The 23,572-nt window shown below is 41.1% G+C and overlaps 1 protein-coding gene across 4 annotated transcripts in view; it reads left to right on the top strand.

Moving 5' to 3' along the window:
• The window catches only part of magi3b (membrane associated guanylate kinase, WW and PDZ domain containing 3b), a 130,944-nt gene that overhangs the window by 49,252 nt on the left and 58,120 nt on the right, over positions 1-23,572 (top strand). The gene's annotated exons all lie outside the window — the stretch shown is intronic.

Raw genomic sequence — 23,572 nt, 5'->3', positions numbered from 1 at the left:
GAATGTGTCGCTTTACAGGTGGTGCACACCCACGCATGGAGGTGCTAAGATTTACCAGGCAGAGATTGGGGAGTGACGTGTGGTATAAATAAGTAGGTCATGCATCCATCGTAGGACATGTTCAACTTGAGTGAAACAAAACGCTTCGAGAGGAGTTTCCCGCCTTGGGCTCTCCTTTAGGATATTGAACCCCCACCCCCCCCCCCCCCAAAAAAAAGTATTGGCACGTCAGGGCTGATGCTAGGTTCTCTCAACATCACAGCTGCTTGTTTTTTTTTGTTTGTTTTTAACTGCTCAACATCTCTCTGGTTTTCATGGTGGTTACACATCTGTCTAGTATAAAGCTGCCTGCATTTTTAACATGTAACTTTTTTTTTTTAATGTGAGCTATCCCAAACATGACAAGGAAGAAATTGCCATGTGTGTTCGCTAATTCAATTCATATTTAGTCACTAATTATATGACTTGCAACTTCACTCTTGAGACTTGAATTTGAATTGAACTCCACTGACTTGACAAGTCATTCTGTTTGCACTTTTTTTTTTTAACATAGTGTGCCTTTTTTGTGTGTGTGTGTCTTTGTTCAAACCCTGGCAAGTCGAACGCAGGTAAACTAGCTTTTTCAACTGTGAAGCTAAGCTAGCAAGATTAGCTCCACAGTTTAGCTCAGCAATAGCTGGTCAAATAGCTGTTTTTTAAAATGTATTTTTTAATACAACTACCATTTTTTTTACACGTTCAATTTACGTTTGCACAATATTTACCTCCATACTGGTCAAATATGAACTAAACTTGATGTCGGCTATGCATTTAATTAAGACAATAAAGTGACAGATAAGAGTGTGTAATCTAAAAAATTATACCATTAAATAAATAAAAAAATTAATGTTTCTTGGTTCGGACGCGGTCAACTAGCTTTTTCAACTGTGAACCTAAGCTAGCTATAGCTCCACAGTTTAGCTCTGCAATAGCTGGTCAATTATTAACTAACTAACTAAACTCGGTTAGCGATACATAAGACACCCCAGAGTGTGTAAAACGAAAAAATTATACCATAAAAAAAAGAAAAGAAAAAGCAATCGTTATATAAGCATAGACATTTATACATGGACTCCACTTTGAGTAGACGACTGATCAGGTTGCGAGCGTGTCCGCCATATTTGATGTGGCAGGGGCCCATAAAGTAAGGCTCGTCAGATTGGCTGAACTTCATAAAGTGACACCCGACAAAGTGCACAAAGTTAATTCTTTTCATTCAAGCATTAACGCACACTAATCATTTCGAGAAAGAGATTGAGATCAAAACCAAAGTGCTCAATTTCAACCCGATTGTCGTTATGTGCGTACTTTGCTGAAAGCAGGTGTCATTTGAATCCCTCTCCTCAGCCGGCGTCTCGTAGACTTTTAAAACTCTCAGTCGGACAGAGGTGATGTTCCGTGACGAGACATCCGGCTGCGAGATTGAAGCCTGAAATATTCATTGTGAGTCGTGATGAGGGAGGGGCGGGGGTCGGGGGGGGACACCGCTCGGCGGAAGTTTAGTCTCCCGCTCAGCGGCAAAGAGGGGACAAGGACGAGCTAGCTGCTGCGTGGGCGAGGACAACCTGCTGTCGCCCGCGTTGGGAATAAATTCTTCATCGGAAGAGAGTACACGTGTTTGTAGCCGAGCGGAGAAATGAATAAAAGACGGTATGAAAATCTGCCTCGCATTAGGTGACAGTTTGCCGTGGTGAAAAGTTGAGTGATTCGAGAATTGTCGGAAATGCCCGGAGGTGCCGCGGAATATATTCTGTTTGATTTCATGCTTTTCTGTTTTATCAATTTGAGCCAGCAGCGTGTGCTGACACACTTTGTTCTCTCACCTTTCTTTTACGCCGCGTCACCCTTTGACGAATGATTTGTTTTACAGACTGCGAGAGGATTTTAATTAAAATGGCAAATTGACAAGAGACCCTTTAGTCAAGGATACATTTTGTTCTGTTTTGGTTGAGTCAAATACAATGAAAGCTAACAATTAATCATTCAAAACACATTTTCCCGTGAAAAGAATTTAGAACTGCCTTTATCATAAGCTGGAAAAGTTTTTTCTTAAATATTCAAGATTATTTTCAGTCTTACATTTGCTAAATTAAGTTGAGCACTGCCTAATATGTTTAAAAAAACAAATTGAAGAATACTAGGAATGTCATTTAGATAAGCTTCAAACGAATTCAACCACTTACACTATATACGTAAATGTAATAAATCAAAAAATAAACTCATGTTGCGATGCGTATTGTAGCCAACTAGCCAATCCGTCGCTAGCTCGCTAGCAGATAGCGCTAGAATTTCACTTTATCATGTCCAAAAGGTGCGACATGTGCAGTCAACATTTAACATTCTTATTGGTCAAACAAGTGTAAAAAGAGGTATCAAATAGTCTTGTTGAGTCAATCAAATATTATAGCACTAGCTGCTAACATTAGTTGTTGACACCAATATCTTGACTTGACTGGCCGTACCTTCATTTCGATATTTTTCTACAAAGCACTTTGAGTTGTTTCTTTACATGATAAGGTGCTATATAAATAAAGTTGACTTGACTTGACTTGGATTCCATTGCTTGGAGTTCTCTTCATCTTCATCATTCTTATCAGTAATTACAGTATTTAAAAAAAAAAGTGAAATGGTTTGAATCCATAAAATAACTAATATTAGCCGTTGAATCCACTTCTTGGACTTCTAATCAGCATCCTTGTCATAACTTGCTGCATGCACAAGTGTAAACACTGCACTTTTCCTCTGTGGGATTTAATGCAGGCAATCGTATCAAGTGTCTGTTATGAGCGGAAGCCCAGCAGCACGAATTGCAAGCGCTAAAAGGCGACTGATTGATTCAAATCACACCGTGTTAATTGTGAGCGGAAAATTAATGATGAGCACCGGTCAGTGGAGGAGGTCAGACGCGTTTGGGTCCCGAGACGTGACCCCCGGCCGGCCCTGCTGTTTGAGTCCCGTTTGCAACCGTCCGTCTTTATTGTTATTGTAACCGTGGTGACGGCGGTCCCCAGCCTTCCGATGATAAGAGAATAGAAGCCATTTAATGGACTGATAACATCCATCGTGGATCGCCCGAGTCAATTTAATTAGGTAGAACATCGAGCTGATGTGTTTTTTTCCCTTATATTCAAGTATGACTGGCTGCGTTTGTTAGATGTTTTTTGAGACGGGAAGAAAAACCGTGCTGCTTTTTTGCCGGCGCTCCTTTGAGTTGCTTGTCAGACACGTGTAATTGATCTGAAACTGCGGAATGCACAAAAGGCTTCGCAGTGAAGTGCTTCTCGACGCAACTACTGGACCTTCCTGCTGTCATCAAAGTCAAGTTTAGTGCATCATTGAACTTGTTTGAGTGTTCGTATTTGGACGGGGGGGGGGAGTAAGGCAGCTTGTTGATCACTGCGTGTCATTATTTTTCAAGCTGAGCTACAAAAGGACGAGCGAGAGCAGTGTGGAAAAACACAAAAGTGGCTATTAAAGATTTGAAGGTGCAGCAGCTTGAGAAAAATGCAGGAAAACACGCACCGGGTTGAGGTGGGCTATAATACCATGAGAAAAAGATGGAGGCATGGACAGATTTTGATTTTAATGAAACGTCTTGATAGTGACGGCATAACACAAAATCACAAAATCCGATATTCAATGATATGTCATGAGGGTACGAATACTTTGACTCCTTATTGCTGCTGAACAAAACATTTTATGTCTAAAACTGATTTCTTTTAGAGCAGTGGTTCTCACCTGCGGTCCTCGAGTACCCTTATCCAGCCTGTTTTCCATATGTCTCCAACAGCCAACACAGGTGTTTCAAACGATCAGCTAATCACATGAAGCTTGATAACGATCCTCAGCTATGTTGGCTGAAGGAGACATGGAAAACAGGCTGGATAGGGGTACTCGAGGGCCGGGGTTTGAGGACCACTGTTTTAGACATGTGAGAGATTACATTTCATGAAAACATTGATCCACATGGTCAATTTCAAGGTCAAGTTATAGGTCAAAGGGTCAAGTTGTGAAAATATGTACCAATCTTGTAAATGATTGCAAATTCAGAATCTTTATTGAATTCCTTTTCCAACAATACCTGTTTTACGAAGATTGATCCAGTAGTTCCCGAGATATTCGGTTTCAAAGAAGTAGGCCCCGCCCCTTTTTGCCGAAATTGTCAACGTTTGGCAGGCCTTAGCTCCCAAACCTTTGCGCCAATTGACCTAAAATTTAGATTTAGTTTTGTACTATCAAGTACACATATTTTAATTAAAATCAAATTCTGCTTAGTTAAACCCACTGGGTGTTGACAGCAACAAAAGAATAAAGATATAATACATATCAAGTGGAAGCAAAGCAGACTGACAAACACAAAAAAAAATCACAAAAATAAAAACACTTCAACTTGAGGGGGGGGGGGAATTGCCATTAGCTACTGCTCACACTCAAAACCTCACACATCTACCCGTCTGTCTTAATTTTTAAGCGAATTTACAAAAAATGCGCAAAACGGACATGCGACTTATGCCCGTTTCCATCTGTTCTTCTTTTGCGAATATTGAGAGGGGACTCCGCCGCTGTAGGTGGCGCTATACACCATATAGATGTGATCCACCAGTAATTTAAAAGAAGAAGAAGAAGAAGACGACCAAGAAGCGAATGCGCCATGCGATGACGTCGTATGAGTTTGCTTTTGTAATTCTTGATCAATCTGTTTTCCATCTAAAATAGCATTAGTATTGGCTTCTTTAATTATTTCCAAAAATATTTCTGTTTCATCGTCCCCCCAAACATACCTTACTTTATCGTCCGCCATTGCTTTGTGACTACAAACGTATGTGTGACGTAATATCTGGTTAAAACGTGCGACGTGTATCCGGTCTTGTCAGCGTTTATTCGCAAAACCCGTTTCTATCGCCAAAATTCACATTTTCCTTTTTTTGATATGCTTCAAAATTCACCCCCTCTAAGCGTAAAACCTTTTTTTTTTGCGAATTCAAGGCCCTTTTTTCCGAATTTCTAGCATTTCCGTTCAGTTTTATTTTCGCATTTCTTGAAAATTCTAATAAAAATGGGTGGATGGAAAGTGGAAACCCAACTAACGATAATAGTATTTTTAGCATTTTATGCTTGCAATTTGTTGTTGTTTGTGTTGAAATGATTTTACAAGTGTGGTTTATTAAGCGTATTGGAGACTTTGACAATAAAAACGGGGCAAAAAAAAAGCTTCCTATATGGTCTCTGTATTTGACAATTTTTTGCACATTGTGGGTGAATCTCGGGCTCGCCGTGTAAATAAATGATGGTGATCTTTCGTCAAGCTTGTGAGTACAACATACTGTCGGCTCCTGAGAGAAAAGATTGTCTTCAAATGCCTGGAAAAAGTTGTCCACACACGGAAAAAGGTGGCATTTTAGCGACTTAACTTTTCCAGTCTGCCGTGTGATGTGCCTACCGATAAAGAAAATGTCATGCGGCGCGTGCAATCTGTGGCATTCCACAGTATGTCGGCAGTCGGATCGAAAGGTCATCCCTCTTCCGAATCCCCTCATGCACTTTCTTCCCAGATGTGCCGACAGCTTAAGCGCTTCTTTTATTTTCCCCCCCCACCCCGCCCCATTCTATTTCTCCACCCTCAATGAGGGAGCTCTGTCAATGTTGGGAGCAGGAAACTCTCCCTTAATTAGCAGCACGTCCATTATAGATGAACCACTAATGGAATTGTAAGAAAGAGAGAGAGAAGAAAAAAAAAAAACCTTACCGCTTGCCTATTTGCGGAATCACGACAAGAACAACTCACCTGTGAGCGTTCATCTCCCGACTCGCTATCGGATCCTGTCGCGGCTCTCATTAAAAAGCGGGCCTACGCTTTCGAGCTCGGCTGGGAGCGGAACGGCAGCGGATAATCTCATGAAAAATGCACCAGGAGAAGAAGCCAACGTTATCTCGCGGGCCCTCCGCCGCCGTGGCCCGAGCCTTTTGATGTCGGCCATTGATCTCCCCTCGCCGACATGTTCTCGCGGGCCCCGCAGCCGCTCCATCCGCTGTGCTGATTAGTCTTATTAGTGTAATGGAGGGGAGGTAAAGTGACTTCAGAGGATGCGAGGAAAGAGCCCATTGAAGGGCGAGGCAAAGGTTGGGCCGAGTCGCTTATCGACCGGGTCGGGTCAAAGTGCGTCGCTGTGTTATTTACGTTATTATTTACCGTACCAACTGATCATCTATCTCCAAGATTAATGTTTGGGTAGGATGCGATCTGTGCTGCAGGGAATTTGGAGGGCTCAGTATGTCGTTTTATGGGGTAGATGCCACAAACGTACGACTTCGGCCACTGCTGGCCGCGTTCCAACACTCGCACCCCCACCCCTGCGCACCCCCCAACCGCACGCTCATCGGCTTCGGACACTGAGACAGACACTACATACACGCAGCCTCGCTCGCACCCGTCAACGGGAACGCGCAACCGAGGGGCGAGAGGCGGAAGCGCAAGTACTGGGACGCGGCCCACACGCCCCAAACCGGAAACGGAAACAAAGTTGATTTGTCCATTAATTATTATTATTGTAATCCCTTCATAGCAACTATGTTGAGCAAAAAAGTAACGGTCGGGTGAATATGTGCAATATCATTTCACACGTGTAAAGGAAAATATGGTGTTCCGCAGGGTTCAATTCTGGGGCCCCTGCTGCCGGAAACTGTACTGTACCTTCAACAAAGTCATTTAGACTCTATATCAATGAATAAATAATTAAATAAATACATTAAATGTACATACAGTTACAGTATATAATGCAGCCCAACAAAATGAAGCAGAGGTTACTTTTTCCCCTCAAATGTCCGACTCTATAGCCCAGACTAGTTTCAGACTAATATCCTGTTTGAGCTGGCTTAATTTTAAGTCACTTGCACAAACAGTTATAGAATTAATCATATTAATGTAAAAAAATGTAAAAATGTGTATGATTCAGTTGTCTTGAACAAATTACAAATTTAAGTGGCTGGTAAACGAGGCTACTTTTTAGTTGAATCCATTTTATGCATACACACAAGTAGCTAATTTGTCCTCGCTTTTCCTCTATCGACATTGGGGCGATGTCAAAATGACATCGCGAGACTAGCCCGTCGCTAACACCTTTAGCTTCCCCCCCCCCCCCCCCCCAAAGTCAAAGCCTCCGGCTGGATTTTCCTCACAGCAGAGCTCGGGCCACACAAATCGCTGGCACTCGCTGTCCAAACATTTGAATTGTTGCAAAGGTGTGAAAAGAAAGCTTTCGCTGCGGCTAACGTCAAACCTTGACGTTTAGTCACCATTTTGTATTGGAGGACAAAGAGGAGAGTCTTTTTGAATGGCACCAAGGCGACTGTTCAATGCCTTTGCTTAGCTTATGATCTGAAGTTGAGTTGTGTGTGTGTGTGCGTGTTTCATTTTTAAAGTTCTTGTTTACTCGAAAGATAAGCACTTTGACATTTTCTCATTTTTGTCCACGCTCCGTACCAATGCGACCGTGACATTTAAACCAATTAAAGGTACATACCAAGCCGTGATTCGTACCATTATTCCCCTGACGTAAAAGTACTCCGATGCAATAGAATTCAGTTCAACGATGATCCAATGTGGTTTACTGTGATTGTGATAAATCGACGCTACGCCACAGTTAAGTCTGAGTCTTGAGTACCCGATCCCTGCTTGGCTTAAAGAAAAAAAGGGGATGCTGCCTGTGCTCCGAAAACACATCCTGTTGTGTCTGTCGTCCTTCTCCTCTTCCCCGCGCACACGCACGCTCGCAGATGCTGACACAGTGTGAGAACAAACAAATATTCTCTCCGTTTTCCCGCCGCCTGTGTCGCTTTAGCGCCGACACTGCAAAGACAGAGTTGCGGCTAATGAACTCGGCAGGACAAACAAAGTCTTCTCTGCCGGTTGGCGGGAGGCGGCGGCGGCGAGTGTTTTCTTGCCTTGTTCTATTTCCTGCAGCTCGTCACAAACATGTCGCGCGGCCGGCGCCTCCATCATCTTTGACCCGCGGCACCTGCCGGCCGCCAGATTGCCCGCTATCATTTTAATGGATCGCCTCTCCGGACGCCGCTTCCTGACGTTCTGACTTCATTGCGCACCCTTGTCATGTTTTGTCACCGCTAAAAGTGCACGATAAGCAGTCACGCGTTTAGAAGGAAATCCATTTTCCCCTCTTTCGATCGGCAGCTAGTAAATATTTGCTAAACTATGACATCTTGTTTCGCCTCCCGCGGCCCTTTTCTGTGGGCGGTCAGCGTCACGCTGTGACAAGATGACAAGTTGCGTCACAGCCCTGTGGCTCCCCTACCATGGACACACACATACGGAGACAGACAATTGGAGGACAATTCGCACACATTGATACGCACAAGGCAAAATTGTAGAAGCTGGCCTGAGCATTTTAAAACTGCTCGGTCAGAAGTAACTCCAACTGGGTGATACATGGTCGCTAACTGAGCACCGAGTCCAAATGGGACCGAGCCAATACTGGGTTATAGTATTTATTCATAGTAAATTTTACTCTGAAAAAAGACTTTATTCCGTAGGTCCCAGTCTAAACATAGTAAACTTTATACTCAAAAGAGAGTCAAAAAATAAATAAATAAATAAATAAATAAATAAATAAATAAATAATATATATATATATATATATATATATAAATAAAAACAAAAAAACTCAACGGTTGGGAGACTAACCAGCTAACTAGCCAAACTAACCACTAACCCCTGCCACTCCTATTCGGTGTCAATAAATCGCAGGTGTCAGGTGGAATCCTCATACCTCCATTTTGGTCTCATTTGGGGCACATCAGCAATATATTGGCGAAAACGGCAAGTCTAGCATAGCTCAAGTGGTAGAGTGGCTGTTTTCCATGCTGACGGTTGTGGGATCGTTCCTCAACCCTTGAGCAATTTATTGCTGTTGTTTTATTTTATTTTTGTATTTTACTCTCTTCCAAGTGTAAAAGTTTACTTGTTTAGAGTGTGACCAAATATAGTCTTTTTAGAGTAAAAATTACTCTGTGTACCTGCATTGGGTTTAGAATTTGAAGATTTTGAACTTATCAAATCTATCTATACCGATGGGTTAAAGCTACCAAGAAATGGGTTACTAGCTGTGGTTAAAAATGTATTTAGATTTTGTCAAAGTTAGCATCTGTGCTACCGCTATCACAGTACAAGCAATATCTAAGCTGGTCCGCCCTATTATATGTTGACAAGGAAAAAACAAGGTTGATCTTCATGTAACATACCACTGACGTGATTTTAGAGCTGTCAAAATTAAATTAAATTAAATTATTTTAAGTCATCGTTTGGAACTTTTTCTGATTTCAGCATATCAACAGTAATTGTTCACCAATTTCTGTAGTCCTTCATGAAAAATGACTGATTATCTTCTGTGCTTAATCAAAATAAGACATTTGCAAACATCTGTTTTTACTTTGGAAAACAATGACCGAACCGGCAACATAGTACATCAGCCCCTCACTTTTTTAAATCACTATACGAATACGAAGTACGAAATAAACACCAATCACTGGTGAATAAACTGTAATCACAGGAAAAAAATGCTTTTGTTTGCAAAATTAAAATGAATCTGATTAGTCGATTAATCAATTGAATAATCGATAGATTAATCGATTGTAAAAAAAATAATCGATAGTGACAGCACTACATGATTTGGAATCTGTTATGAGGACAGGTTGTTTTTCTTCTTCCCATGGATTATTGTAGCATCTCAACTAGGACGATAGACGTCTCGGGATGTTACCAGCGGGTCATCGCTTGCCCAGTTCTTTATTTGAAGCGATCGGGGAGTAAAATCTGGAGGAAAAAAGAAAACGGAGAGTCGGGCTGTCCTCATCTTGTATTCCGCCTGCGCCGTCATCCGTGCCAGATCAAGGAGACTAATTCAAAAACGGGCTCATGCATGCTTAACAGCGCTCTGCTCCATTTTTTTCAACACTTTTATTTACACACTGTGTCTGTTTGCATACTCTTTTCTTGCATCTCCACCACCACTGCCACCTTTTCTCTCATCAGTCAACAAAAGGGGGATTGTTTTGGACTCTTGACTAAACGCGCCTCCAAACAATCGCTTAAGGGGGGATTTTCACTGTGTAGGTCCCATCAGGGAGGCACACGTCTTAACTGTGTAAGTAATTAGGATTTGGGACAGACCCCTAGATCTTAAGTCGTTATCTTGGCAGGACATTTTGAACAAATGTCCTGTGGTAGCGGTTTCATTTTTTTATTTTATTTATTTTTTTGTCAGCCATCTTTCCTGACCTCGCAGCCTTTGACCTGTTACCTTGGGCTTGCAGGAGCTCTGTTGAAACAATAGTCAGGTTTCCATCCAATTGTTTCAAAAATTTTAAGCGAATTTACTGAAAATGCGCAAAACGGACATGCAACTTATGCCCGTTTATGATAGAGAGGGGACTCCGCCGCTGTAGGTGGCGCTATACATCGTAGAGATGTGATCCAGCAGTAATTTAAAAGAAGAAGAAGAAGAGTTTGCGTTTGTAATTCTTGATCAACCGTAGCGTTTCTTTGCTGTTTTCCATCTAAAATAGCATTGATATTCTCTTCTTTCATTAATTCCAAAAAGATCTATGCTTCGTCGTCACCCCTAAACATACCTTTACTTTATCGTCCGACATTGCTTTGGGACTACAAACGTACGTGTGATGTAATAGCCGGTCAAAACGTGAGACGTGTATCCGGTTTTGCCAGCGGTTATTTGCAAAACCTGTTTCCATTGCCCAAATTAGTTTTTTTTGGATACACTTCAAAATCCACACCCTCTAAGCTTAAAAGCTTTTTTTTTGCAAATTTAGGGCCGTTTTTTGAATTTCTAGCGTTTCCATTCAGTTTTATTTTTGCCTTTCTTGAAATTTTTTATAAAAATGGCTCAATATCCACCTTTAAAAAAAAACATGCCTGACCCTCTTTTGCCAACAACTGATCATAAGACGAGCAAACATTAGCAGAGCGAAGGGACTTCAAAATGTTCAGAGGCAAGGTGGAATTTGCAAAATGGAAAAACAGGGCCACAGCGTTGAAGGATACGCCATCTATAAGCGCGGTGCGCAATGCGTGAAAACTGGCTGCGTGTGCGTGCATGCTCCAAGTCAAGAGGTGTTGATTACACATCACAACACATTAGCACTCAATGATAATAGAAAGTTCTGGAAACTTTTTTGCCTCTATGCCCTTTTAGGACTTGATAATCCTTTGTCACGTTCAATCCAAAGAAAATAAATGCAACCGTGCCAGCACATAATTCGGCTTTTTGAACAGCGTGTGCCCTGGCATAAAACGGTGGCCATTTTGCCAACGCCACCCCCACCCAGCGCTTGATCTCCCCCACAACACCCCCCCCCCCCCACGCTAATGCTGTCCTGCCACGACACGGCGCCCACTGGCTTCAACTTCCATTATGCATGACCGAGCTTTATTGCATTATGTTTTTTTAGGCTAACACACTTAGCCAGCTTGTAGCATGCACGAGCTGGCCGCTAGCACCCCCCCCCCCCCCACTTCCGCCCGACTTGGACTTGAATAATTCAAGGCGGGGGCATTAGGCCGGGGAATGGAGGAGCTTAATCAAAGGCTACAGCTTTAAGCGCTGCTCAGCGACACCCCCATCAGCGAGTTGTTGGCTTAAGCTTGGCCCAACGCCCGCTTTAAAGAGAGGATGTTGTATTATCGGACCCTTTGCAGGATTGTGAAACCTCCTTTTTTTATGAATGTCACGAAGAGTGAGCACCCTAATGGGGGGATAAGCAGTACGGAAAAATGGATGGATGAAGACTAAGCATGTGTGCACGCGATGGAAAATGACCTTTCTCTCCTGATTCAACGAGATAAACAGAATTAAGTTTTAGGGGGGGGGAAAGTGAGCATATCACAAACTTTGCACCGGGTAACTTGTCAAATGTTCAATTTCATGACACGCTTTAAGGCCAAAGACATCCTGAGCAGACGCTCACTCACAGTGGACCAATAAAAGTGATTCAAGTCGTACAAAATGGAAGTGAAGTTGACAGAAATGTGTCGTGTCACTTTTCAATGCTTTGTTCTTCAATAGAGTCGCATTGTTGTTGCATTTTTAGGGCTTTTTGAAAATTGACTTTGTGTATTTTTGATTTAATCGGCATAAGCCAATTTATTGAAAATAATAATATGCATTGGCATATTTTTCTCTTTGAATTTAACACAAATCCTTGTTATTATACACTACTCACAAAAAGTTAAGGATATTTGGCTTTCAGGTGACATTTCGGGACTCGCCTAAAAGGCATTCAAACCTTTACAGGTGAACTTCTCGAAACGTTTGAATGCACATGTCCAACTGTTATATAAATAAATAAAATAAAAAATAAATAATATTAGAGAAAATATTTGCTTGTTTTGAAAAATGAAGTCAAAGTTTTTTTTTCTTGTATTTTTTTTTAAGTTCATTTTTTGACAGTGCGACCTCTTCAACATAGCAACAATTGGAATCGTATTCCCCACATTGACCTTGGCAGGGAGCGTGCACTTCTCGTTTGAATGTATTTTTTTTTTTTTATCTTAGCTTTTTCTTCGATATATCTTCCTCCTCGATCGCGTCCTCTATTCTGCCTTGTTTGCCTCGCAGTTCTCCCTCGCTTGCCTCCGTAAAATGCATCCCGGCTCCCCTTCGGGGTCTAATCCTGTTGGGAGCGTTTCCGGGAAAGCGGATTATCTGTCAGAGCGGCATGATTTTTTTTGGGGGGGGGGGGGGGGGGGGGGCTGAAAGTTGACTTACACTTGATTAAATTAACTATTGTCCCACTCTGCGTGGTGTTTTCCTGCTGGGTATCGCTGTCGATAAATAACAAGCATCGCCGTTGAGCGTGTCATCCGATTGGGTGGGCTAGCGTCAGGTGGGGGGGGGGGGTGGTCTTGATCCGCCCAGTGTTTTGACAGCTTGATTTATCCTGCCTTTGTGCTTCATCGCCGGAAAGCTTGAAGGTGGCCTCGCTGTCCTTTTTTTTTTCTCGGCGCTCAATCCAGTCTATAATTTATAACGACATGTCAGCATTCCCCCGTTGTAGATTTACCGCCGGAAACAACGTTCCAAGACCTAACAATTACAGTGTGTACGTGCGACCGTGAGCGTGCGCGTGTGTGCGTGCGTGTGTGTGTGTGTACATTGTTAATTTGTGCTTTACAGCCCGTGCGCGACGTTGTGCGGCGTGGTCAATGAAGCCTCAACATGACCTTGAAATGATGAAAAAGCCACTCCCTCGGATAAAGGCCACCGAGGTTCCGCGCTCCCGACGAAGGCGATGTGAAATTCCCTTTCAAAGGAAATAATTACAGCTGCTTCTTGGTGTGTTTACAAAGGATAATTACCAGGCACGGCAATTAGTCGACTGAAACAATCGCTGCTGTTATCCTGCGCGAGTGGAGGGATTCGCTGGGTTTTGAGCACTTGTTGAGGTTCAAAGTTACATGGAAGATCTTTAGTTTTTTTTTTTTTTTTTGGGGTACTAATTGTGCTTGATCTATGATGCCGATGCCACTTTTCCACTGCAGTGTATCTACTCACTATTGGTGCTTCACAATTGGATAAACGGGCACTACGCTCTAAAAAAAGTTGGGTCAATAATAACCCAACGATGGGTCAAAAATGGGCCAATCTTCTATTTGGGTCAATTCGACCCAACATTGAGTCAAGAAATGGGCCTTTTAGTGTAAAACAAATCATAAAAATTGGTCAAATCCTTTACTTGAAAATGGGTAATTTTGTATAAAACAACCCAGAAAGTTGGGTCAAATGAACTCATAAAGTCGATCGGTCCATTTTTTAAAATTATTATTATTATTATTATTTTTCCATAATTGGGTTACTTTTGACCCCACTGCTTTTAGAGTGTATCAGATCTATCAGTATACGCCATACATCACAGGTTGGTTGTAAGGGCTTCACATCTTACAAAAAAAAAGAAGAAGATAAATACAGAGCAGTGGCAGTTTCTGGCATTTGCATTATGTGCGGCCACACAATGCTGGGGGTGTACGGCAACAGGAGATGTTCCTTTTTTTTTTTCTTCTATTGCCTAATGCATGTCATTCAGCAACATTTCTATGAAGAATTTGTGTGTTTGGGTGCTAAAAGGGGCATCTTACGCAGAATTCTATTCACACTAGAACTGCCACTGACAACAAGGAAATGCCCTTTCCTAAAGTGAGGGAAAACTTTTGGTTGTGCACTTTTGGTACAAAGTGTTACGTACCTTGAACTGCTTTTTGAATGTATTACGTACATTGTGTACGGTATTTATTTTTTTGAAAGTCTCAGTCATTGGATAATTTACTGCTAACAATTCAATGTTTGCACTTTTTAAATCTCATTCAATCTGTTCCCATTGACACAAAATCAGTTTCATGTTGTGCATTATACTAAACCAGGAGAACCAAACCAAGGCCTCAAATCATAAAACTGCTTATGTCGATGACATGAACTTTGCAGATGTGCAATTACAAAAGAGACACTATGAATATTTATGTTGTAAAAACACCCTTATTTAGTTTTGCTTTGGTTGAGGCCAATAAAATGCTGCTGAATGTTGCGATTAGTTTTTCATATTGTCGCTGTCCTGTGAAAAAAACTTCCATTTTTTTGTTTTGTTTTTGGAACGTCTGTATTCAGTTTGATCCCACAAGAATGTAAAAATTACAAAAATGGACGTAAGCGTTATTTACAGGACAGCGACAATATGCTCTATGTGGAAACGCCACTGAAAATTCGGATTGAGAATACATGCTTATCCTGTTGCTGTAGTTTTCTATGCCACAGTCCCCACATTCCATTTTTCTCTCTGCCCCAGCCTCCTCTCGGATAATGTGCGTCTTCTTGCCAATTTGCCGGGAAGTAAATAAAGGAGACCCTTTTCCACCTGTGTTGTTGTTGATTGATAACGTGTTTCGTTGCGGCGGATGCGTTCGAATGCGGCGGGTTTTTGCAGTTTTGGAAGTAGAAGACTGACACAACATTGGGAACGCCGAATATTTTGAGGACTTTATTTCGTTTTGTGAGAAGGTCAGCTTCCAGTTTTCAGCTCTCAGTACGATGCAGTGTCATTCTTAATATTGTAATATGAACGAATAAATTCAAGTTTACGTAATTCGTTTTTTTCCTGGTCTCATAATATTTGCCTGTTATTTTCATAGCCTCCGCCATAATGTCCGTTTTCTCATTTCTTAAATGGTCAGAATGAAGTGTTACTTCGTGAGGTATTTAGGTCAGTGCACTGATGCAATTTGACTCGAATGCTTGTCTTCCTATTTTTATATCGTTACTACAAGAAAACAGGAGGCAATGAGGAGTGGTTTTATATACCGTATATAATATCAGTGTCATCTATTATTTATATTGTAATAATGAGATTTGTGTGTACGGTTGTTTGTGTAGTCTTGACGTGAAGTCACTGTTGCTATAGTAACAACTGAAGAGGATTGCAAGTCAGCAATTATCGGTAGAGCAATCAAACGGAATAAAACAAGACGTAAAGTGTGTGTGTGTGTGTGTGTGCGTGTGTGTGTGTTCATGCCTGGCATCTGGAAGCCGTAGTGCAGTGGTATCCAAACTAAAGCCCGAGGGACCAATTGCGGCCCACCATGCGTTTTTACAAGGGGTGTCAGGTGATTAAATAGTTTAATCATAATTAATCGCATGACATCATTAGTTAACTCATTAATCGTAAATTTTCAATCAGTCAAATATTTTTTTCCAAAATTTTCATACTAACATAAAAGTGGGGGATAATGTTAAACTAATAGAAATATGGCTGCATCCTTTAGTCATTGATGCAGTAATTTCACAATAATTCATAAGATTGAGTTCAAATTAAAAAGATGTACTGTACTGTGGGGAAAAAAACTGGTGTGATATTTATTTGTGTTGAAGTCTTTTTTTTTTTTGCCACCAGATGGCATAATTGCATTTGTAAGACGTTAGTGACTGCTCAGTGCATTTTTCTTTTATATTAAGAGCTTTAACATGAAGTAATTTGTGAAGTTCTGCACATTTTTGAAATAATCTCCAAAAATACTGTATATGCATGATTACTAAATTTATTTCTCATAAATTTGGACATGGACGTCACATTTAGTGGCATTAAAGGAACTTGGAATTAACTCAAAATTAACACACTAATTTTGACACCCCTATTTTTTTACTAACCAGCGGCAAATACAAAAAAAATGCATTTGTTATCAACTAAGCCATAGCCTAGCCTACAGTTTATGTGTTTATTTGCTCGGTATTGGTTTTAGCATGTTTAATAAATGAAAGGTGCAGAATGTCAAAGTACAGATTTATTTTGTTCTATATGCCCCCCTTGGAGAAAAAAAAGTTTATATCAACCCCCCCCTGCCGTAGTGAGTGCCTTACATAACGCGTGCATGTGTGAGATGAGGCTCCTGCGTTGGCACACCTGAGGTCGTGTGTCTTGTCGGATCAGCGGCGGCGTCCGCCAGGGTAGCGCGATGGATTTGACGTGCTTGCCTTGTGTAACGGGCCATGTGGACAGTAAAACAACACATTCTGGTGTTGCGGTCAGCAGCGGCTGGTTTGGGGGGGAAGGGGGGGTTTATGCAAACATGGTGTTTATCGCCCTGCTGCCCAAAGTCCTCGCCATCAAATTTGTGTAAATGTAATAATCGTGCACAGATTGCATCCAAGTAGCACAAAATGATTGGTCTTTTGTGCTAAAATGCCACACAAAATGATCACGTAATTATTTTGGCAGTCATGGCAATTTCCGTAATTATTTAATCAACGTAAACAAGAAGCTCACGATAATTCATCTTGTTTTACTTTAATCAGGACGAAAATGCCATGTGGGTGTGAGCATTTTTGCTAATTAAGGATAAGGAGTGACAATCAAGTAGAAATTTGATTCATCTGTCTTTCAGATTACTTAATCAAAACAGCAAGTTGTTTTGGGTTTGTAATCTTAAATTACATGAACCGTTGTTTCCTAACCTTTATCGAGCCGACAAGGCAGCCATTTTACATTAGAAACACTGGGTGGGAAAAAAAATATGTGTTTTTTTTCTTCTTAATTTACTCACACTTAATTGCTCTGTGTTAAATCTTAGCCTGTTTTATTGAACACAAATCTGATGCTTGCAAGAAGCCATGACTTATTCTGTATGGTGCAAGAGCATGTGATTGTTCTGCCTGTCTTTGTACATCGCTGGCATAGATAAACATATATGTATTGTATCTAATTTAGTTAAATAATCAATTATTTTTGAACAATTTTTCTGGATGCACAGATTAGCCTTAGCTAACTGTGCCAGATTCTGATAACCCCTACATAGTTGCTTAGGGAATTTGTCTATGAGGTGCTGCCACTGCGAGTGAAAATGCTTTTACTCTGAACTCCCACACATTTGCAGTTTTATCAACATTTACAAATACTCTTTTTCATATATTATTTTTCCTTTTTGCCAAGCAACTGTCAACGTTTAGGAAGCTATAGACAAAAGTTTTTCTTTGCTGCCATCTTGTGGCATCTATAGGCAATTACAGTACAATATACATTTTTAAGGGGTGTTTTTTTTGTTGTTGCCGTCAATCACTTGTATCTGTTTTGCTATTCACGGCAGGGTTTGCTACACGCCAGCCCCCCCACTCACCGTTATGGTATTTGCTTCCTTATCGTCATGGTAACGGAAGCCCAACTTGCCATTGGTCCAGCAGTATACGGGGTGTGTTCTTGATCATAGTTTTTTTTTTTTTTTTTTTTTTACAAAAGCACGTAATAAATATGTATTTACAACACTTTGGAATTTTTTTAAATTGTGATAAAAAAAACATGATCGGACTCCTTTAAATCTCATTTCCTGTATGTTGCCATGTGCCAAGTGTCCTTCCCTACAAATGCTCTCACGTGTCACTTGTCAAGCTTGATGTCACGCTTTTGTTGGCACCTGATCCGCATCGGAGTCAGTGTCACATCTCCATCTTTGCAGCGAACAATCCGTATGCGCCATTATTAACGGGTCAAGGCGCACACCTGAGCCATGCTGTCATGGCCGCCCACGTTCCTCCCCTTTCTCATCGTTCCTCCAGACTTGACAGTATTCTTCCCTCTCAGGGGGCGCTAACGCTCCCCTAAGCCGCAGAGGTGTCAACGTCCATTCACTACGCCCTGGCCAGTACGTGTCCACACGGATCAGGTCTTTGTATCTCTGGCGAGTTTGGAGACGCGACTCTTCGTGGCCTCGTGTCAACCCCCCCACCTGATAAATGTCGGATTTTCTATGGTGTGGTGTCTCTCACAGATAATTAAAAATAAATGAAAAATCCTTGTGTGTACCAGCCAATCCTGGCCAAAACTGCTAACATTAAAACAACATAAATGACTGACTAAATAAATAAATAAAAACAGATATAAAAAATATAGTTAAAAAATTTAATTAAAAAAATAATTTTAAATGTAAATAAAACAATATATATATATATATATATATATATATATATATATATATATATATATATATATATATATATATATAAAAAACGAGATTCAAAACATAAAAATAAAGCCCAACGGAGACCAACCTAAGACACGCTTAGAACTCATTTGAGTAACATTTCGACCTGATAGAGCGTCTGCAGCATGAAATAAATAAAGGTGAGAGCAGAGCGTTTGTATTTATTGATTGATATTGAATTCTATTCATATATTTATTTTTGTATTTATATCGACATTTATTAAAAAAATTTTAATCTCTTTTTTATTTTGTATTTATTTCTACTTTTATTTATTTATTTATGTTATATATATATATATATATATATATATATATATATATATATATATATATATATATATATATATAGTTGTATTTCCATTTATATACATTTTTTTGTATTTAAGTTTTAAATTATTATTTTTATATCCGTTTTTCTTGTCACTTTATTTATTTATTTAGTCATTTATTTTTTTAATTTTGGCAGTTTTGGTCCTCCATGCCATAATAACTAACAATAAACCAAACCAACAAAACGGTGATCAAAAATCTTGTCTTGGCTTTTTCAAGCCTGGTTGAGGTAATTGCCTTTTTTTGAGGGCATAATGGCTTTAGGAGCATAAAATGACTGAAAGTACAATCGGGGCGTAAAGATGGATTACATCATCTGGACTCTCCATGATGAATAATGTGCTTTTATTCCACTCGGTAATAGAAGGTCTCAGTGTTTGCCTTGCGGGGCTCCGGTTTCGGGTGTGACCAAAACCCGCGCGCTTGTGCAGCCGTGACCGCTCTCCGTGAAAAGCCAGAAAAATGGAACGGAATTTAATTTGCTGTATTTACCGCATGGCGTCCGCGCGGCCTGCGAGGCACCAGCGGAGTTGATAAGCTCTCGGCTGCCGAATGGGACGATCTCTCCTCCAAACTCCCTTGGCCTTTTCGCCTATTAGGATTGTGGCAGGGTGCATTTCCATCTGTTTCCCAGCAGACTCCTCAACTGGAAGCAGCACTTAGAGCCGATAAGGCGCCGTGATGGACTTGAGCAGTTCATCCCTGAATGAGGATACACTAAAGCCACGGCAACCGTATGTATGCCTTATGAGCAGCCGGCTTTTTCCAAGTGTGAGAATGGAGCCGTTCTCTTCGTTGGTTTCTTTGTTACAAATTGATCTGTGGTCTCTGTCAGGCAGCGGGATTATAAAAAAGGGATTAAGATTGTGCACTGTGAGTTACTGGAATGTCCTTCAGTCGCCATGGCGCTCTTTTTGACGAGGTACTGAATGAGCCTGTCATTACTGCAGAGCAAAGTCTAGGTCAGGGATGGGCACCTTCAAAAATGGAGAGGACCACCATTTTAGGACTGTGCTCTTCTCAAGTAGATGTAAAATGCTCTTTTGAATAAATAAATATGTGTATCATTTATATGTTTGTTTGAGCCAATGTGCAGAACAGTGTCTTAATATTTTCTAGTCTTCAAATGCTTACAGTATATAAAAGAGCCCACTGAAGGATGGCATAAAACCGCTGAGCAGCAAACCAACATTAGGCGCAATCGTTAATTTTTTGCATATTTTCACACAAATCGTTTTTATGGAGGACACAAATGTTGACATTGCCAGCGAGATGAATTATTGCGGTATTTGTGAGTTCACAAACTTCGGAGAATTCATCTTGTAACCCTTCCGCTGATACGTTTGCATCCAATCTTTTTTCGATCGGATCAATCAGACGTTTAGGCAGGGCGAAACCGATAAGCGCCGAGGGCGGGAAAACAAAAAATCGAATGGACGCTGCAATTAATTATGTTCTCACAAAATTACTTACCGTTTCCTTGTTGAATTTGAACAGCGAGAGGAGTTTCGTGCATTTTTATCTGGTAAAGACGTTCGTGCCCCCCCCCCCCCCTCCTCTAAAACGAGATTTTCATCCGTTGCCTTGATTGTTAATGGCAAAATGTGCAAAGATGCTGTATCGTCCAATCAGCTCGAAGTATTGTACAGCCAAGCCCCGCCTTTCCTGAACAGGTCTGCCTAGTGAAGTAACACATTGATAATCACAATTATCCATCTGGCTGGCGAGGTTACACAAATGTAGTAACTCCTCATGAACTTCAAACGAACCGTCAACGGTTCTTGTGGAGGGAAAATTGTTATTGTTTATGTACTTTTGAGATAGTTGTAGCGGGGACTTATAGGTTAAAATCTTTCATGGCTGATAGCGTCTGTAGGCAAGTTGGGTAGTGTTTAAACTGGGTGAACATATTAACCAATCACAGCACAGCTTCAGAAAACGGGTGAACTCTGATTGGTTATTCTCCGAGCCCTGAGCAACATTGATGTCATCTTCAGTCGACAGCAAGAGGCAAAATGGCCGCCGCCTGCGATGGCTGGATTTTGTTTCATAACTCATATTCCACAAATGTGTAATATTAATTGTCTCGTTTAGACTAGCGAGGTCACTTATAACATATTATTGTCAAGAAGGCTGCTCAACTCTAAATCAACTTTTTAGTTTTAAAAAATGAATCAAGGGCCACTGTGAGTGTGGCTTCATGCAGCCCAGTTGCCTTACGTCCTTTGGGGGCAACGACACAATTGTACTGTGGTGGCTTTACAATAAGCAGCAGTTTGGCAACTCGTGAGAATTCATCACAAAATAGACGTCAAGATGATTTGTGTAACCACCCTTCATGCATCGAAACCGATGTCATCATGTACATCAACTGGCAAGTCTTGAAGACGAGCTGTAATCTGCATTGTGTGAACTCATTTGGCATGAGTGCTCATTTATTTGTAATAGTCCTGCATTCCTAATGTGTGTGTGTGTGCGGTAAACATCTGTGCGCAGCGCTCTCACTCAGTGCGTGATGCACTTTCCCAAGATGCCCTCGCAATGCTTTCTGCTCACTCAAGAATAAAGCGCGCGCGTGATAGCGGCATTTCGCGTAGCACGGAAATGACGAGCTTCCAATGAGGAGTCGCCATTGTTTAAAAAAATAAAAATAAAAATAAAAAATACACGTGAAAGGGAGCTGGTAGCCCCGGGAGGAGGATTAGGCAGTGAGCTTGCACCTTAAGTTCCCCGCTGAGTCTTTTGTGATGGCAAACAAATGCAGCCTCACTTGAAGTGGCGGCAAAGTGTAAACAAGAACACTCCACAAATGATAAGGAATAATAATACGTTTATCAAAGTCACGTTATAGTAGTCCTTGTTGGAGGTACTGAACCCTTTCAGTTTCCTATGCACAACCTAGGGCCAGCTGATACAACGAAAACGGCAGAGGACCCAGAAATGAACCCTGTGGAACACCATACATTCAGTTCTACATGTGAAATCATATTGCACATATTTGTCCGACCGCTACTTTTTTTTTTGCTCAACATAGTAGGAAGGGATTACAATAATAAAGAAATCACACGACGTACCCTCACAACAGCCACAAAGTCGACTACTGAGCGCACTCATTTTCCTGCAGCACGGATAGGCCAAGAAATGTAGCGTGATCACCTGCGGCCAACGATGACCATATATCATCACAAGTCGTTAAAGTCAGGTGTGTGTCTTGACCTCCGCCGAACCCCTGAGACTTGGTTTGCACTAAAAGACCCATTTCTTGACTCAAATTGACTCAAGCAGAGGATCGGTCCATTTTTTACCCATAGTAGGTTAGAGTACAGGTTACGAACCACTGAATATAGTACCGTACTATATAAGACCGTGTGTAATGTCTGCCATCTAGTGGTGAATGGTGATATAACAACTTAACATGACAGTCACATATTAACAGTTCCGCACCCGTGAATTTGCATATTCACTTCTTTTTTTTTGCTAATATTTTTTTCATGTTTAGTTTTGGGGAATTTTATTTTCCCCATTTACCCATAGTTTTTTGTGTGGAAATTGTATAATAAGAAGCATAGAATATTTTGGAAATAAGAATAGAATATTTTGGATTTGTAAATCACACTACCCCCAACCCAAAAAAGCCCCCACAAAAAAAAAGTATTTTAATTTTATTTTTATTTATTTTTTGCATATTATATTAGCGGTCCGCGGGCCACCATTGCTCATCACTACTCTAAATTGTCCGTAGGTGTGAATGGCCTTTCACCCAAAGTCAGCTTGGACACGCTCACAGAGTGTCACATGCACTCTCTCTGCTCTTACTTCTTCTTCTTTATAATAATCTGCCCAGCGAGCCGCCTGCTGTCTCCCAAACGGCGGGAACGAGCATGTCGCCGTCCCCATCAGACTCTCAAAAACGTCTCACCTGGAGCCAAATAGGAAGCGGAGAGATTTTCCCCGCTTCTTGTGCGATAGTCGTTTTATCACTCCCTCGCCGCTGGCCGGATTAATGGCGAAGCGCCTCGCGACAGCCATTTTAGGTTAGCAATGACTCAGCCTTTCTTCTTTCTTTTTTTTTGCAGACTCATTAAACATCAAACAGAATGCCCAATGAAGACATGGGTTGCGTTATGTAATGGAATAAAGAATATTAGGAAATCAAGTCAAAAATAAAAAGTAGAATGTATGTATTCATTTTTTTGTAACATAATTATTCATATCATTAATTATACTCCGTGAATAGCAGGTGCAGTTATGAATTGATAGAAATGTGTACAGTATGTGTTTAAGTGATGTTCTGCGTGTGGTTGCTTTTCACACTCGTGTAAGGTGGCCCTGGTGCATGATGGGAATCAGGGCCGCGCCATTACCTGCACATGACGGCAGCGGGGAGGTTTTTTGTCGCCGCAATGTTGCTCAGCTTCCACCTCATTTCGGCGTCTAATGCAGTTCCTGTCTCTGACTCACACGATCAATAATTAAAGTACGCTTGTACTTGGCAATAAAAGAAGAGGGGGGGGGGGGGGATAACACGACTTCACTTTTATGCAGACACGGCGTGGCGACAAGCTCAGGATCAAGAGGACCCGCCCACAAACAGCACATCTCACTTGAGTTGTGCTTGTTTTTGTCTTGCTTATATTTGTGTAGTTGTTCATGTAGAAC

Source organism: Leptonotus elevatus, chromosome 10 (genome assembly GCF_054856555.1).
Source record: "Leptonotus elevatus isolate MCC_2025b chromosome 10, RoL_Lele_1.0, whole genome shotgun sequence".
Lineage (NCBI taxonomy): Eukaryota > Metazoa > Chordata > Actinopteri > Syngnathiformes > Syngnathidae > Leptonotus > Leptonotus elevatus.
Note: the sequence above shows the minus strand (reverse complement) of the source record. Positions and strands in the feature narration are given on the sequence as shown.